Source organism: Falco cherrug, chromosome 4 (genome assembly GCF_023634085.1).
Source record: "Falco cherrug isolate bFalChe1 chromosome 4, bFalChe1.pri, whole genome shotgun sequence".
Classification (NCBI taxonomy): domain Eukaryota; kingdom Metazoa; phylum Chordata; class Aves; order Falconiformes; family Falconidae; genus Falco; species Falco cherrug.
The window spans coordinates 55293972-55312166 of NC_073700.1; positions in this window are offsets into that span (position 1 = coordinate 55293972).

Here is an 18195-nt window from a genome sequence, read left to right on the forward strand (position 1 = left end):
CACCTGGGGAGGAACAACCCCATGCATCAGTATGTGCTGGGAATGACCACCTGAAAAGCAGTTTTGCAGAGAAGGATTTGGAGGTCCTGATGGATGACGGATTCAATAAGAGCCAGCAATGTGACTTCACAACAAAGACAACCAAGTTTCCTGGGCTGTATTAGCAAGACCATTGCCAGCAAGTTGAGAGAGGTGATCTTTCTTCTCTATTTAGCATGGATTGCTGCAATGGAGAGACGAGACGCAGCTTGATGCAAGCAAATGTCGATTTATTGTACAGAAGCACGAGTTTATATACACTTTCAGAAGCTGCGCGTTTTAAACAGATTGGTTCTTGAAGCTAAGCATTGCATACTAGGCCATCCCCGATTGGTGGTTAACTACCATTAATTTAACAGCAAGGTGTTACCTTTCCTTGGCGCCATCCGTCCCCCACTCCCCCATGCTCTGTCAGCATGACTCATCCTGTTAATTGTTGTGTCTATACAAGCTCGAGCACATTCCCCTCAGCTAACTGATTGCACGCATGGTCCTAATTTCCAGCCCGCTCCTGCAATGGATGAGACCACATCTGGAGTGCTGTGTCCAGTTCTGGGCTTCCAAGTACAAGAAAGATACAGACTTACCAAGACAAGACCAAATCCAGCAAAGGGTCACAGGTTGATAAAGGCATTGTAACATCTGGTATGTGAGAAGAGGCTGAGAGAGCTGGGAGTGTTTAGTCTGGAGAAGGCAGGGGGGTGCTTTTATCAGTGTTTATAATTAACTGATTGGAAAGTCTACAGAAGACAGTCAGGCTCTTATTAGTGGTGGCCACTAACAAAGCAAGAAGCAATGGGCACAAATGGGAGTGCATGAAATTCCATCTGAGCATAAAAAACCTGTTTTGACTGTGAGGTTGAACATTAAAACAAGTGGAGGTATGTTGTTCAACAATGTGGTTGAACATTGAAACAGGTTGGCACAAGAGGTTGTGGAGTCTGTATCCTCGGAAATACTCAAAACCCAGCTGGACATGGTCCTGGGCAACCTGCTGTCGCTAACCCTGCTTAAGCATGGCAGGTGGGTCTAGAAGATATTAAGAAGTCTCTGCCAACCTCAATCATTCTGAGAGTGTACAGTCTCTCAGAGCCTCTGTGCCCATGCTTCACCACCGCCATAGCGAAAACAGTTTTCATTTTTCAGGTGGGAATTTCCCTTGCTTCAGCTTGTAACTGCTGTTTCTTGTCCTTCTGCTGTGCACTCCTCAACAGCCTGGCTCCTCGTCTCCGTTGCCTCCTATTTGATAGTTGGAAGAAGTCAGATCCCCCTTAGCCTTCTCTAGGCTGAACAAGCTCTCTCGGGCTCCCCTGATGCATCATATTCCCTGGTTTGGTAGACCTCAAATCACCTTCATGATCCTCCACTGGCCTCCCTTCAACTTTGTCAACATCTCGCTTGTACAGGAGACTCCGAACCAGACACAGTGTTGCAAATATGTCCTCACAAGTGCCACGTGGAGAGGAATAATAACTTTCCACAGCCTTGGAAAGCAGCCAGATTTTACCTGAACATCATTTTGGTGTCAGCATACCTGTCAAATTTTGGCCAGTATTCTAAGATGCAAATTCAAAGGCAGTTGAAGTGAGGTGAAATTAATCTCCATCTACATCTCAGAAGGAATAATTGATGCTGTGCTGGGTCCAGTTTCTCCTTAATGACTTTGGCATCTTTCTGGATGTGCATTGTTTAACTAACGCACACATGTGCAGCTGAAAGCAAAATCCAGCTGCTGCCCTGTGACAGCTGGTGAAATATATGATATATCCGGAAAATTTGGATATAATGTCTGCATAAGAAATGAAAAGGGACTAGCAGATAGAGGGAAATTGCTTCCAGTTACAGGGAAGGTCACTTGTAAAACATCTGGAAGAGAAGAGTCATTTATTTATTTATTATTACTTAACTGTCGCTGTGTTCATTTATACTCTGCACACAAACCGCTCTGTTCTTTAACTACAGCTCATGCCTGTTCATACAGCCCACTTTGCCTAGCGTGCATCTGCTTTCTGGGTTAAGCTTTCTTGTCCTGCTACAAAAGCAGGGGGTGGGGGGTGAGAGGGAGTGGGAAGACCTGCAGAGGGGAAATAACTAGATTTGAGAAAGCCAAGCTTGCCAGACAAAGTAAGCTCTTTATATCAGTTCTGGCATTTCAGGAGGGAAAATGTTTGGAAACAATTTAGATTTTTCCAGCTGGAAAGAATAGCTGCAGAACTCCTGCAGGCGTGAGTTATCAAGCACAGGCTTCCTTCAGCTATTTGCTACACAGTACATTGACTAAACATAGAGTCTTGAGTGATCAGCAGCAACCTGAAGAAAAGTCAGAATGCTAAAGAGATCATGGTGCCAGCAGATCATGGTGCACTTCCCTTAGCTGGGGTGGGTTTTTGTGTCTTCCCACCATCTAGGAAGACTGCTCTGTACCTCGGGGGCTTTATCTGCAGGTGGTGTGTGAGGCTGCAGGCTCACTAGTTCCATTGCTCAGACAGAGAAGTTGGTTGTCCTCATCCAGAGCTGTGAATGGAGAATGAAATTAATTTTGTGATTTTCTTCCTGAAATCAAAGCAATGAGGAGAAGGTCTACTATTTAAAAAATAATTCAAAATTTCAAAAAAAATGCATTCAGTATTGCATTACTTACCATATGCAGTAGTAATGGGGACCACATGCTTGTTGGGAAGATCCCAAGGCAAAGGAACAAAGGAAATTACAATTATAAGCCTTTTTTTTCTGTGCCTGTTCCCTCAGGACTGTGCTTCTGTCTGGGTAGCTGTGGAGGAGGTGTTAGACTAGCTCACTGGGCCAATGTACTAGAATACTGTTGTAGAAGGTAACTTGTAAAACAAACCCCCTGAGTTATAGACAGTCTTGACCTCTGGGGAAGCAGGTTCCTATAAGGGCTCCAGTGTGGTTCGGGCTCTTGAGGTCACACGAGGACTTTCTAACACATAAGGACCTGCTGGGGTCACTGACCTATTTCCAACATTTATATAATCAAAACTGAAGTTCAGACCTAAGGAGGTGTCTAGAGGACTAAAAATGCAGTTATTTTCCCTCAACACCTACACTGCATCCTCACGCAAGTTCCTAACACTCGTTTCATGACCTGCTACCTCCACACATCAGGTTTAGACCTTGAGCTTGTGAGAGAAAGATCATCAAAGACGCTTGGCTGAGGGTAGATCTCAGCTTCCAAATCACTTCAGTATTCTAGAGTTTTCACTGCTTTGTGCTTCAAGACTGAAAAAAATCCAGTTTCAGACACCCCCAGATTCCAATGGGATTTCATTCTTGCTGACTACTAACATGAAAACAGGCTGCCATGGATTTGGCTGGAGCTGGATTCATCTGTCATTAGTCTAGATCATGCCAGATCCATCTATGGCACTTAGTGTTGCAGAGCTCCTTTTAGTCACAGTTTACTTACTCAGAGATTGTCTCTGAAAGTCAGACTAACTGATTAGGAATGGTTTTATATACTTATCCATCAGAAAGAGGAATTAAAATGGAATGTTATGGTATTCTCAGATGTCTAAATTGTATAAAGCTAGCACATTCTGCAGTGTTTGATGTAGAAGTAATAAAAGATTAAGAAACACTTTGAATAGACATAGTATATTCCAGGGATACATTAATATGAAATATAGTGGACCCAATCTTCAGCTGACAAACCTAGATGCAGCTCCTTGGGGTTTTAGGTAGCTGCATTCACTTCCATCAACTAAGAGCCAAATCAGGGTTGGCAAAGGCTGGGATACAGTTTTTGTAGCCAGTATGTATATGAGAGACAACATTGGTTGATGGTTAAGTCAGAAGAATTAACTCTGCAATCACCCATTCTGTTCATGGCTCTACTAAGAACAAAGTGGGGTATCCTGTGCAAAGCAATTGTGCTGCAGTTTCTTACCTGTGTAAATCAAGAGATGATGCTGTTTGCTTGAGAGTTCTCTTTGAGCTTTCCTGATAAAAAGATCACATATAAAAGCTGAGTGACATTATAACCTATTTCCCATATCATGTGCACTTCTACAAAACTTTATGTTCCTCATTTTGTAAATATTATGTGTACCATAAATGCTTGCTGTTTTTCTAAAATTTATAATAAAGGTGGGAAAAGACTGAACAATTTTAGGGATTAGAGCTCTCATAATTAAGAAACTCCAAGAGATTTGAAATCTCTGAATTCATCAGACTGTCTTCTCACATCAGACTGACTGTATTTTGTGTGTTTCTCTATTTCCTGACAGTGCAAAGTTGAGATGATATTTAAGTGATCAAATGGGGATCTGTTTTTTCTGTTGTTTGGGTGTGTGTGTTTGTTTATGGAGCCTGTAGCTGCTCTTACCATAATCTATTTAAACACACCATGACATTTCTAAATGCACTTCAGCAAAATAATCCTGAAAACAATATGTTCCCCATGCTGATTTAAAACCAGGCTCAGGTAATCCTAACTAAACCTGTTATCAGAGCCTGCAGAGCATGGCCCTTTTGTGACTGAGCCCCATTTTTTTCTTTATAGAAGCTTCAAGTTAGCTGCCAAGAGTAACTTTAGTTCCCATCTATCAAAGATGGAATAGCAGCCCTCTGCCCTTGGCTATTTGGCTCTTCAGCTGTGCATGGAATACAGCCAAATGTAACAAATGGAAAGACTTGAGCCAGAAATAAACACAAAATAGACCGTGCTGTTGCTACAGGGGGAAGAGGTGCTCAACTATCCTAAATACGCATGATGCAACAGCAGTGTTGGTGACAGCATTCGAGATGCCTGGACAATATTTTGAAGCGGGGTGTCTGTCTGGAGGAGCAAGGTTTGTGGGAGTGGACAGCTTCGAAGGACAGCCATGAACTGTCTCCCGTGCCAGCATTATCGCGTTGTCATCAATGGGCTATGTGCTATTTTTTATTTGATGGCTACTCCGATATTAACTATCTGTCAGAAGGGACTGAAACGAGCTGTCAGCTGTTGGGAGGATTTTGCCTGTGGTTGGTGGTGGTGATGGATCCGAAAATTACCGCTGGCAGGAGGAAGCCAACAGTCTCTGGATGGGGATGTAAATGATGTTGTGAGGAGAGTGTCGGTGTTGGTATTGAAATATGCTCCCAGTGACATGAGCTCTAATTCCAGCTGGGTCTGGCAGGGGGTGGGAAGGTGGCTCTGTCCATGGTGTTGGTGCATGTTGCTCATTAAGCAGAAGGTTTTTTCCATTATAGAAAGAAACATTGACATGAAAAGTGTCCTGCTGCTTGGAACAGATCAAAACCCAATAGATGCCCTTTTTTTTGTTTGTGCTAGAAAGTGGTTTTTAATGCTGACACATGTCAGTGGTCAGTCTTGTGGCATGGCTTCAGCTGGTCTCCTAAGCCCCTCTGACTTCCTGACTTCAACTTGTCCCTCTCTTGTGGGTTTTTCATCTCGACTTGTTCTTGCAATATGCCTCCATCTTTTATTTCCTATAAGTTTATTCCCTAGAAGTCTCTTATTTTCCCGTTTCCCCATACCATTATGGCCTTTTGTAGTGCTCTTTTTAGTGTAATAGCTTATTGTAACAATGACTGTAGAAGCTGTTGAGGAGCAACATGTACTGGAAGAAATGGGGTCATAATATAGCTATAGTGGAACTTTCTTTCCAGACTCAAGAATAAGGACCTGGACTATCTATCTGTCCTGGGCAAAGTAGTGTTTCTGGATGTCTCATTTTGGCTATAGTTACAGCATTCATAACTATAGCTCATAGTTACAGTGGTTCAGAGCATAACAGCCAGGCCTTGAAGCTAGATGTTAATCTGGCTTTCTAAACTGCAGGCTATTTTCTAAGACTTTGCTGTCTCCAGGACTTGCTGGTTTTCCCAGACCACCTTTGTGAGAAGGTCACTGGGCTGGGCCAGGTTGTAGAACCAGCAATTTGCCCAGAAGGCAAAACCCAGACCAAGGTACACTGTGTCCATACCCACAGGGACTGATACAAAGAAATAACTTGATCTCTCATCTTTAGGGACGTCACTATATGCCCTGACCTTGATTCTTCTGAAGCCCTTTCTCTAAGGAAAGCATGTTATGCCTATGTGCCTTCTAGCCATTTCCACTTCAGAGCATGTATCAGCTTTCTCGTGGCCCTACTTATGCACCGAGTGCAACGCTTATTTCTCACAGATTTTGCTGGGGCACATTACTACTTCTGAAGGCCTTTTCTTTTGGCTTAACGTTTCACTGCACTCAGGCTAATACAACTTTATGTGAAGTGTCTGTTCCTTTTACTAAAGGCTTTTGTGTCTTCTTCCTTCTCTATATAATTATACAGTTATGTAGCTTGACATATAGCTGCTAGCTGAAATGGTGCTAAAAACAGGATCAAAGCCTATGTATAGTAAGCTTTAAGACAATAGAGGATAGTGTCTTCAGGGCATGGCACAAAGCTTGCCTAACCTTCTGAGATTTGTAAGTCTCTTTATTCACATTTTATAGATATCAGAAATTGAGTTTCAAATACTTTCTCCCTACCGTGAAGTACCTTGACTGAGGACTCGCAGTACTGTGTTGTCTTGGCTCAGCTAAGGATTTGGCTTCTTTTCCTGGTGGATGTGGGCAGGCTGTCTGTGTCTAGACTGGAGGATAGCTGTGAGGATGACTTTTGGTTTTGCCTGTTTATGTAGCAGCAAGTGTGTTCCTTAGTGTTTGACACGAGAGGAGTGTAGTACCCAAAATGCATGTAATCTCTGAACCTTTCCTGGATTCTCATCCTTGCTGTGACTGCAGTGATGTGTGTGCTGTTTGCCTTTTCTTTAGAGTTACTGAAAAAGTTATCTACCGATTTTTGCACTTCCCTCTCTAATTAGCCAGTGGGCACATTAAAAGCTCCACTGGCTTCAATTTGAATTAGGGAGTTTAGAAACAATATATTCCACAACTTTTTTCCCCTGCTTTTTCTTAAGCCTTATGGTTGGATTTTAGCCACTCTTTGTTTTCATGTGGGTTTTGGGGAGAATGTCTTGTGAAGATATGCAGTGCTGAAGTTTTGAGTCATGAATACTTGGGGCTATGACAATCTATGACATCCTTGGCAGCAGTGACCATGAAATAGTAGAGTTCAAGACCCAAAGAGGAACACAACACAAACCCTGGATGTAAGGAGAGCAGAATTCAGTTTTAGTGGTATAACTCTGGTTTTGACTGTCTCTAGATCTGGGTCTTATCTACAGATCTGAAACTTTTTATGTAAAACCAAAAATTAAACAAAACTAAACAAAACAAACAAACAAAAAAAGACCAAAACTCCAAACCCAGAGAAAGGAGGTCACAAATACTTTTATTTTCCCAAGAAGTGTTTCTGCTCTCATGAGGGAGGTGTTTAAGTTTTGAGTTGTGAGCAGAGCTCCCTAAAGCTGTGAGACAAAACTGTTCACAGTGGAAGAAGCAGGCTAACTCATCCATAAATTCAAGTGCTAAGCTTCAGATATTTCTTGAAATCTCCTTCATGATTATGAGTTCACACATTTGTGCTTGCTTGAGCTTGCAACTTTAGTGTGAAGTCAGTAGCTGTGGGGATTAATGCAGAGCTAAACAGAGATATTTATAGATGAAAGATTCATTCCAAATGCAGTTACTAAAGTCATAATCTTAGAGTACAGTGTTTTGGTCACTATGGAGATGAGCAGCCTGTATAACTCTATAGATAGCTAAACAAAGTTAGGTTTCTGTTAAGATGCTTAAGTGGCTGAGGAGCTGAGAGCACCTTTTCTTCAATCTCACCAGCTTCACTGTGGCAAAATCTGCAAGAGCCCTGGTGCTGGAGCCCTACATTGCATTTTTGAAAGTGGATTAACATGAACAATTGGAAGTGTGTAGGCATTTCATCTTTTCTGGATTCAATCGGATGTGTCATAGTGTTTTTGAGAATTCAGCAAGGAACTAATTTTAGATGTTTAAGTATCGGGTAATCCAGTTAACTACATGCCAGTTTATTGGATTTCCAGCCCTGGGCAGAATTATGGAAAAGCTGATACAGGATTTGATTAGTGAAGACACAGAGGATGGCAATGCAATTACAATGTTTGTCAGCATGGCTTTATTGAACATAGGTCTTGTCAGACACTTGATCAAGGGAAACTGTGAAGCTTTGTGCACCAATATGCCAAAGCATCTTTCAAATGCTTTTAATTGGGATTGAGCAATAGTATGGACACTAATGAGCAATGTTCATCAGTTCATGAGAGTAGGTATTCTTATCTGTAGAAACACTTCCAGGTTATTAAGAACAAGGCAAACAGCATTCCTGTAGCTAATGAAATGGCTTTTTGAGATGCTTTACTGGCATTTTACAAGATTGGCACCAAGCCCAGCACTAGTCAACAGTGTCATTAATGATCCAAAAGTAAATATGCAATCACAGCTGATAAAATTTGTGGGTGTCAAAATGATGAAGGACCTGTAAATAATAATGAAGAGAAGACATTTAGAGAGGGCAATTTTGACTGCTTATCAGCTAGGCCTGTGTAAATGGTCTTTTTATTGCAGACAAATGCAACTTGCTGCCTCTAGGAATGCAGGTAATTCTTGGATAGATGATAGTGTTTTGAAAACACTGACTCCAAAGATGATCTTGTAAGTGTAATTCTGAGCAGTTCAGTCTGCACTGGCAGTCACAGACTGGGATTTGTGTGTGCGTTTTGGGGGTGTGTGTGTGTGTGTGTGTCTGATCAACCTTTTAGGTGTTGGGAGAGGAACAGCTGGTTAAAAAAATCACCTTAACTGGGAGCAGTGGACAAATTCACAGTGGTATCTGTTGGCGTCAGGACATGGATAAACTAATCAGGGAGGAGAAGCAACACATAAAATGATTTGAGGGCTGTGGAAGACACTTTTGATAAGTGATTTAATGAGCTTGGTCTCTTCAGTTTGTCAGACAGATGATTGAGAGGTGACTTGATTGCACCCCAGAAGTATGTTCTCCACAAGAGATGGCAAAGTAGTTAAGAAGCTATTTAAACTAACAGCAACACAGCAAGAACCAGTGTTGGATAGCAAAGGAAAATTCAGACAAGACCCCTGTTTTTGACAGAATTATCATCGCAGCCAAGGAGATGAAGGACTGAACTCTTGATGTCTCAAAACAAACACCAGATACTCTCTGTGAGAAATGCTGTTGCCAGAAGTTGCCTGGGCTTTGACCTAGTGTAGCAGTGAAATAACAAATGCTCAGAAGTGATAGGTGACAAATCCTTTTTGGCATTCACACTTATAGAGCCTTTGCACTTTGAGCCCTACTTTAAGTCCTGGCCCAGGATCCCGAGGCAACATGGGTGTTTTGGGCAATGTCACCACTGCTGTAGCCGCAGCCTGTACAAAGCATTTCCACAGTTCATTAAAATTGCTTAGAGGAGTGCGGTAACAGTTATATAATCACATTTCATCCTGTGATATCCCAGAGTTACACATGGGGAAAGCCATGTGTGAAGCACCTGGCCACGTGGAGCAAGCCAGACCTGGGACCCCACCTGCCCAGAAAAGCCACCTTGGCTCCATCATGCCTGCACGCATCCTCTGCGGGGCTGGTTTTAGGAGGTACGCTGCAGACCTAGCTTTTAAGCACCTTTCTTCCGTACACGTCCAATCCAGGTGTTTTCTCATCAGCTCGGGGCTTATGTGCTGCTTAATGCTTCTCTCAAAGCAGAGAAGCTTTCAGGCTGTATTTTATTTTATATGTCTGTGTAAAAGGATTCTTTTTATAGCTGAAGCTGCTCAGCTTCACAGCAGTGCTGAGCTCTATCCTTCTATTTCATTACTCTTTCCCTAGAGCTTAGATATAAAACCTTCCTGTTAGTTGCTCTTAATGTAGTCGCAGGCTGTTGCACTGCGTTAACTTGTGAATGCATTGTCTAGCAGACTCATTTTTATGCTAAAAGAAGACAGGAAAGAGTGGGGAAAGGATGGGAGAAAGTAGTGTTAACAGAAGCAACAAGATGGGAACATGTCAGAAATGAGAATAATCAACCTTTAGTGCTGCAGCACTCTGTCTTTTGCATAACCTCTGACAGCTGTGGTTCAGGTCAGTCTTTTCAGTGACACCAGTGACCTTTGTTTGGGTAAGGCTTTTTGTACTGAGGTTAAGTCCTGAATTCCTGTAGGTAAATCACATATTTGGACTCATCCACTCAGGCACACTTCTGCTCCCCTGAAGCTGAACTGGGAATGACTCCCGCTGTCAATGTAACCCCCTTCAGGTCACAGAGCCTAAAGTGTCTGCTCTTTTGTGCTGGAAAGAGCAAGTTCCCTTTACACTGGAATAGGTACCACAGTGTTTGTTGGAACCTCAATGTGAAGGTTCAACTGGCTACAAGTTCCAGGTGTTTGAATGGTTGGTGAGACCTAGCACACAACTCTTTACTGCCACAGGGGCTTGTTCAGAGAAAGGCCCGAGTAACCTGGGGAGAAGAAACAGAGGGGTACGTCCTGCTGAAAGCTATTTCATGTATCTGGTTACTCTTTCTTGGAAAGAGTGGTTGCCCACACATGTTCGCTACTCTGTCTGGCACTCCAGTATTTTCTCTGCATTGAAATCGCATGGTTTTAGGCTGTGTTTGTGTTTTAGTCCTGGATTTCCAATGTCATCTCCTCTGGGAGATCACTAAGGCACTCTTAATCAGAAAAAAACCCAAGAATTCCTGTTTTAAAACATCTTTCTGTTCTCAAATAACACCCTGAAAAAAGCCTCGTGATACATGACATAGCTTTTGGAAGTATGAGGAGTGTTAAGAAGTGAGATGAGACTGGATCTTCGATTTTCCTGTAATGAAGTTCAGAATTTTTTATAAGAGTTTCCTAATTCCTTTACTTTTTACTTTTCCCTTTCCTTTTCCCTTCCCTTTTGCCTTCCCTTCCTTCAGAAGACTAAACTGGTTACAGTCACCACCCAGGGGTGGCAGATACAGGAAAGGATGTCTTGTTCAGCCATCATTTTCACACTGTTTTAATTAATTCGCCAATAAAGTGGTTACACTTTAGTAAATTAGTAAATCACTAGGTACGCATTAATCTTGCACAAAGAACTGCACTTCACCTGAACCAGCTGCTCTTTCCCTCTCACTGAAAGAGCTAAATTTTATTCTTTTGTCATTCTCCTGTCAGGGGACACCTAGTTGTCAAGTACTTTGGTGCTGGGAAGAAGGGAGAGAAGAAAAAAAAGTTATTACGGGCACAACCAAAGGGGAAAGGGAAGGGATGTGAGGGTCAAAGGCTCAAACACGGGTTTGGAGAGAATTGCAGGAGGACAGTAAGCAGGGCATCCTTGATGATGTCTGTTGCTCCCCAGAGGCATCCGGGGAGCCAGCTGATGCTACCCACAGGTGCTGTGCTTGGATACCTGAGAGGTTAGTATATAGAAACAGGCTCTGTCATCACCTCCATCTTCTCCATGAGCTTTCCTCCTCTTGATGCTTAGAGGACAAGTTTAGCCAGGGTTAGGAAGAAGTCAGTAAGGTGATACCACAGCCTTGGGTGGGGCCTTGGGTGCAGAGGAGGTAAATGGAGAGGGTAGGGGATCAGGAGGTTAAGGAGGAGCCAGAGAGGACCACAGCTGGGAGTATTCAAGGTTGCAACCTGGAGCAGAAACACTCAAGAGCTTCAGTTAGCAGTGGAACTCTGTCACAGGCACCTTCAAGTGTGGAGGTAAGAGCACAGTAAAAGTTCAGAAAAGGCCAAATCATTCCCTCCATCCCCCAAGGAAATTCTGGGGTATGTGTTTACAGCTTAAAAAGAGGATGGAGGAAATGGAAAAAGCTTTGAGTGATTTCAGTGAATCAGGCCCAAAGGCAGTTTTAGAGAACCATCAAACGCAGGACTTCAAAGAGGAGCATTTAGGAGGTGCGCATTAAGCACAGCTTTGGCCCCAAGCTCTTTGCAGTATGTTCCAGCAGCTTTATTGACTCTATAGACTCACAGGCAAGGCTGTATACTGTTATAAGCCAACACATGGCAGACTTTTATGCTCACCTTGTTGGGAAGAGGCCAGTTCTCCTAGAACAAATCCAAAATAACTAGTCCCTCCTGAAAAAACTTGGCTCTTAGCACTTTGTTATTTTTATTGTTTCCTAAAATACTGAGCACTTCAGAGGAAAAACAGATGGGCAAAGATGCCCGTCCCTACAAGCTCTCATTTTAGTATTAAATATAATGCAGTTTTTGGAGATTGAGTAGAATCGACAGCTTGAAGGTTACAAAGGACAGTCCTCCCAGGAACATAACATCTGTGTGCCATTGCTGCTATATCATTTTATCCCTTTAACTACCTGGGTTGTGTTTTTTTAATTTACTTTAAGCCAAAAACTACAAGATTTTACATTGAAGGCTTAAAGGTCAGAGAGCTACTAACAGACAAAGCTAATTTATACTCTATAAATATGACCCAAACATGGGAGCTCTAACACAGGATGCAGTTTAGCCTTTAGGCACTTAATTTTCCCCAGAAATATTTCTAAATCTGGGATGGTTATAAAGGTATTATCAAAGTTCATGACCTTTCATAAGAAATCTGCATCCAATTTGAAGCAATCCTGGACCATTCAACAGGTTTGCAAGAAACTGGAATTAAGCTCAACAGAAAGTTCATGATTCTTATTAACACAGCTTTTTTGGAAGCTTATCTCTAAATGAAATTCCAGTAATTTTTTTTTTTTTTGTGCTAAAAATCAAAGGAACACCAGCAATCAAAGCAACACCAGAATCAGGTGAATATAACTTACATGTTCCAGGCTTCCTGCTTTTAACTCTGGGGTACAGTGAAATGTAAATATTTTATATTATTGCTTATTAATCCACTACAGTAATATGTTTAACAGTTCAAGAAAATTATATTCCAGAAAATACACAGAGTTGACAACTATTTCCACATGGTTCAGGCAACAGATACGGTGTTACATCTGTCAGGATACAGGACACACAAAGATGAAGTAAAGTCTCACAGGGTCTGACAGAAAAATCTGCATTAGATCCGGGAGTTAACTGCTAGTCTGGTATGTTAAATCCACTGGGTTGTTGTTAGCTTGAGTGTTTCTAGGCAGGCCAATGTATGGGTCTGTTGTCACTGTGTATAATGTAGGAAGTCTGAACTTTTTCAGAAAGTATTGGGCTTAATTCTCACCTGGTATAGATAAATCCAACATTTCTGGATGTACAGCAGCCTCAGTAAATCCACAGGTGTAATAAAACCTCAAATTCCACTCAGTTAAAAAGTCCAGGAAGAAAAGCAGGGCATCTGCAGTGAAACCCAGGCTTTATGATGGCCCCATCAAACCTAGACTGCCATTGCTTGCTAAAGCAAAGGCAGCAAGGTGTTGTGCAGGATCACTGCTGAGGCAATGTTAGCCACCTTCAGGCATCTTATCTGTGATTGTTCCTGGCTTCTGGATGCTGCAACTGCAAGTGCTTGAAGCTGTCAGAGCACTCATGGTGCTGAGGTACTTCAAGGACGGATTTGAACTCTTCCCTTTAATTGGTTTTGTACTGCGTTTTTGAACAGTGCTTTGCCTGATCCACCTCGGAGGGAACACCACCAGGAAGTTCAGCTCTCGCAGGCAAAGACTGCAGCCTTGTCCTCTTCCTCACACAGCACTCTGTCACGTCACTAGCCAATTTTAGAGATTGGCAGGCTGCAACAAAAGCACAGGGCTTGACTTTGCATGAGCAAAGCAAGCAGACTCTGATGGCTTTGTTCTGCTCCTGGCCCTTCCAGGACTGCTGCGCTGTGATCCAGTCAGCCTGGTTGCTGGAGCAGAGCCTTTCCCCATCGCAGTGCGGCAGGGTTCAGCTCAAGCCCCAGAGTCCATAGTAACTCTGGGAAGGATGTCAGAGAATCATAGAATGGTTTGGGTTGGAAGGGACCTTAAAGATCATCTAGTTACAACCTCCGTACCATGGGCAGGGACATCACTAGATCAGGTTGCTCAAAGCGCCGTCCACCCTGGCCTTGAAGACTTCCAGGGATGGGACATCCACAGCTTCTCTGGGCAACCTGTTCCAGTGTGTCACCACCCTCATGGTAGAGATAAGGAAGAAAATCTTTAATCCAAATTTCAGTTAAAAACCATTAGCTTTCATCACTACAGCTCCTGATAAAGAGTCCCTCCCCATCTTTCTTGTTGGCCCCTTTAGGCACTGGAAGGCTGCTATAAGGTCTCCCCAGGCTGAACAGCCCCAGCTCTCCCAGTCTGTCTGCAGAGAAGAGGGGCTCCAGCCTCTGAGCATCTTTGTGTCCTCCTCTGGACTCGCTCCAATACATCCATGTCCTTGTTATGTTGGGAGGCTCAGAGCTGAACTCAGTACTTCAGGTTGGATCTCACAAAAGCAGAGCAGAGGGGGAGAATCCCCTCCCTCGACCTTGGCCACGCTTCTTGTGGTGCAGCCCAGGATGCGGTTGGCTTTCTGGGCTGTCAGCACACGTTGCCAACTCATATGTCACTCCTCTTGCATCCCCCAGGAATATCAAGAAAAGTTACAACCTGAAGCTGTCCTGTTTTTTCTGCCAAGAACCTCACAGACTTCCAAGAAATCAAATAATAACATGAATGCTTGTAAGAAAGACACTAAGTACTTTTTCTTTTTTTGCTAATTATTGATAAGTGTGGCACCATTCAGACAAACTGGACCAGCATATACCCTGGTCCCTGTGACAAATCTGCTTTTCAAGCCTTTGTATTTCCCATCAACCCCTACCCAATAGTGTAAATGGTTATTTTTTGTGAGGCAACTGAGAAAACACCAGTCTCAGGGCAATTTTGAACAGCAGCATGATGCAAATTGCACCATCACAGAGGTCTGTCAAGGGACCCTCTGCTGGTCCCCCATTCCTGTTATCACCAAGGACAGTCACCTGAGTGCCATGGTTGGGTCTAGTTTTGGGGATGTGGCACAGGGAGAGAATTTACCTCTGAAGGAACCAGCTTTTGTAGTGATCATCTCATGCTTAGCACATTTCCCCTCTTGCCGAGGTCCCTGGCTCATTTCTGCACAGCTTGTGAAATAAGGCAGTGGCTCTGTAGGAAGGAGGGACTGAAGTGCCCAGATGCTGTTAACTGCCATGAGGAGTGAACACCCTTATAGCTAGGGCCGGCAGTGCATTTCACTTTCCTTCCTAACTCAATTACAGACTCCCTAAGATGAACACTGAGGGACAGAGCTAGAAAAGGGTACAGGTGCCTACCACAGACTTTGGACAGAGACTTAGAGCTGTTCCATGCTGTTAGATACTGTTTAGGCATTTGATGCCACTTGATGAGCCTTAGGTACTCATTACTTTCCTCCTGGGTTGACAGATGTGCTAGGTAGGTCTTTCCTGTTCTAGAAGTTGGGAAAGATGCTGTAGAGCATGACAAATAACACAAAACACCTACATGGGGACAAGAGAATGTAACCACTCATGCCAGTGTTTGCAGTTGCAGCCCCAAAGTCTTGTGGAGCTGCATTTTAATCCTGGAGGTTCTGCATCTCTGGATGCCATCAGTCCTGCTCTTGCATATGCAAAGAGCTGGACCTGAAATGAGTAGAGCTGTACCAAGGTGTAAATGCTTATGAGAAGAAGACATGCGCGTACTTTTTGTATAACACTTACTGATTTAAATCTTGACCTAGGAAGATGGAAATGGGGACTGTTGGTATAATTAGGCAAATCTTACCCTTTCTTTGAATTGAACTTGGGACAACTCAGGTGAGTTAAATGTACGCTGGGGATACCTAATCCATCCATCTCACTTCCCCTCTGCCTCCATGAGCAATGCAGGATCGTTGCCTGTATCCACAGCCCAATGAACATTAGAGAAATAGTTGCTTTGTTCAGCTCTTCAGCATATGTCTTTCTGCTTGGGGACCAAAGCAAATCTGAGCTCCAGATCTGTACTACTTGATTTTAAAGGTGAGGCTCAGTTTGAGATTTGGACATCTGACTCTCTGAGCTCCTTTTGTGGTTAAGGGAAGTCTAGTCAATGCAGTCCATGGAGCCTAGACAGCAGTTCAGCCAAGTAGATTTAAGGACGTAATTAGCTGAACAGGTCTGTAGATTTCAGTGAGTGCAGTTCCATTACGGTCAAAACAACCGGAGCCCAAATATGGGTTAGTGCAACCTCATTTGCACTGTAAGATCTTTAGGAGTGAAGTGGTAACAAAGAGGAAATGAGTCAAACACCTCTCTCTAATTCTGATGCTCAAAATCCCCTTAAATTGGGATTTAAAAGGACTGAATAAGGACCACTTGGGGGTCAGGAATGCCTTTTAGCAGTTGTATGGTCAACATATGTTAAATTTACCAGTCTGAATTTGCTCAAGTGTTTCTGGGCCAGCTGTCATACAAGTGGCCATTCACACAGCACCACCTTCCACTTAAAGGGGGAAAAGGAGGATGCGAGTGAGGCAGCTCTGCATACTCAGGTGAAAACTTAAGCATCTAAACAGTGACAGCCAGCTGAATTGCATTCAGTTCTTGGAATTATTTTTTGCACACCTCAGTACCTCTGCTCCCTGCACTCTTACTACACACCAAAATTGATGCTCTGCTTTTCCTTAGCACCTGTGCCAAAACTGTGAAAGCACTGGATGTAGAAAGGAGATAAACAATGCCCTATAGCATTCTTTATAGTGATGTTTAATGGTTATTTGTTATAATGCTCATTTTTTTTCCCTAGGCTGTGCTGTGATGGGGCTGTGTGGTGTTTTGTTCGTGCTCTGCAAGGTCTTTCTCTCTCAGATACTTTTCCGTTTGCACTGTTGAGTTGGTTTCTTGCCTTTTCAACAGCAGTAGTGATGTTATTGGAATGTGATATTTAATACCTCATAGCTGAGGCAGAATTGGGAGAGGTGAGTTCTTGGAAGTGCGGTCCTGAAATCTGTAGGTCACTTTTGAGCTTCCCAAGAGAAAGAGATGCATTTTGCTGTCACATGTATGTCCGTTGCAAGGGCTTGCCCTGTGGCTTTTACTCACTGTATGTTTTCCTGTGGCATTTAATAACTTACAGGATCCTTGTGTATGATAATAGTGGCATGTAATCACATCGGCTGGTTTCAGTTTCTCATTGCACTTGACAGTGCACCTTGTAAGGATGATAAGGTAAAATGCAAAGTCACCATTATACCCAGAGATTTTGATGAACTGAGACTGTAGGAGAGGTATGTGTACAGGACCAGGAGGACATCTGTTGTCCTTGAAAAGAGAGACTGCAAGTTTTTCGACTATGGATGCAATGCTAATGAGAGAGAGAGTCTAATACGCCATCAGGTGGTATTTCTATTAATCCCAGGAGGGGTTAGATCAGACAGACTTTAAGAAATCTCAGTGTCTGAACAATGGTGTAATACACCTTTGGGATGGAGGGTATTTCAGGGGGGAGTAAGAAAAGACTGCTTGAGCTGGGACACTTGTAACTTCACAACAAACATCCTGGTTTTATAGCATTCTTAATTTTCAAGAGAGCTATGTAATGCTGGTGTCCTGCCAAAAAAAGAACATGCAGGAAGTAAGTCAGCCTCTTACTTTTGGCCTGACAAGGACTTTTTTTGAGCTTCCTGAAGACAAATCTTTAAGTACAAGTGTTATTTGCCTGCAAGACACACTTGGGAGTAAAAGGGCAGGTTGTTTTCAGGAACCTATGGCAAGCAAATTTCCCATCTGGGTAAACATAATTAATTGTGTGTTGCATGCCAGAGAAACAACAGGTTTGCTCTTAAATGCATCATCTTGAGGGATTAGTACATCCAAGCCGAGGCTGAAGGCACCCTGATCCTCCCACTATGGCTTTCTGGCATTAACACAACAAAACTCGATCCTGTTTGCTATTTTTCCTCTTATTATTCCACTGATCTGACAAAGAGATAAGTACTGGTGTAATCCAGCACCCATTATGCCTGAAATCTATGCTTTGTATAGGCATAGAAAGAAGACATATGGATCCCTGTGACTTTCTGACTTCTGCAAAGTTATATGCTTTGCACATGTATCTTTCTGTCATTTTATTACAATCATATTTTATAAATGTAAAACCCAACAGGAGATCAAAGTGCTTGAACAAAATGGCTTGTGTTGATTCTGGTAATGGAGAAGCTCCAAATATATTACAAAAAGACATGGGTGAGTACCATCCCAAAAGTATTGCAAGGGACTAAATCACTCAACAAAT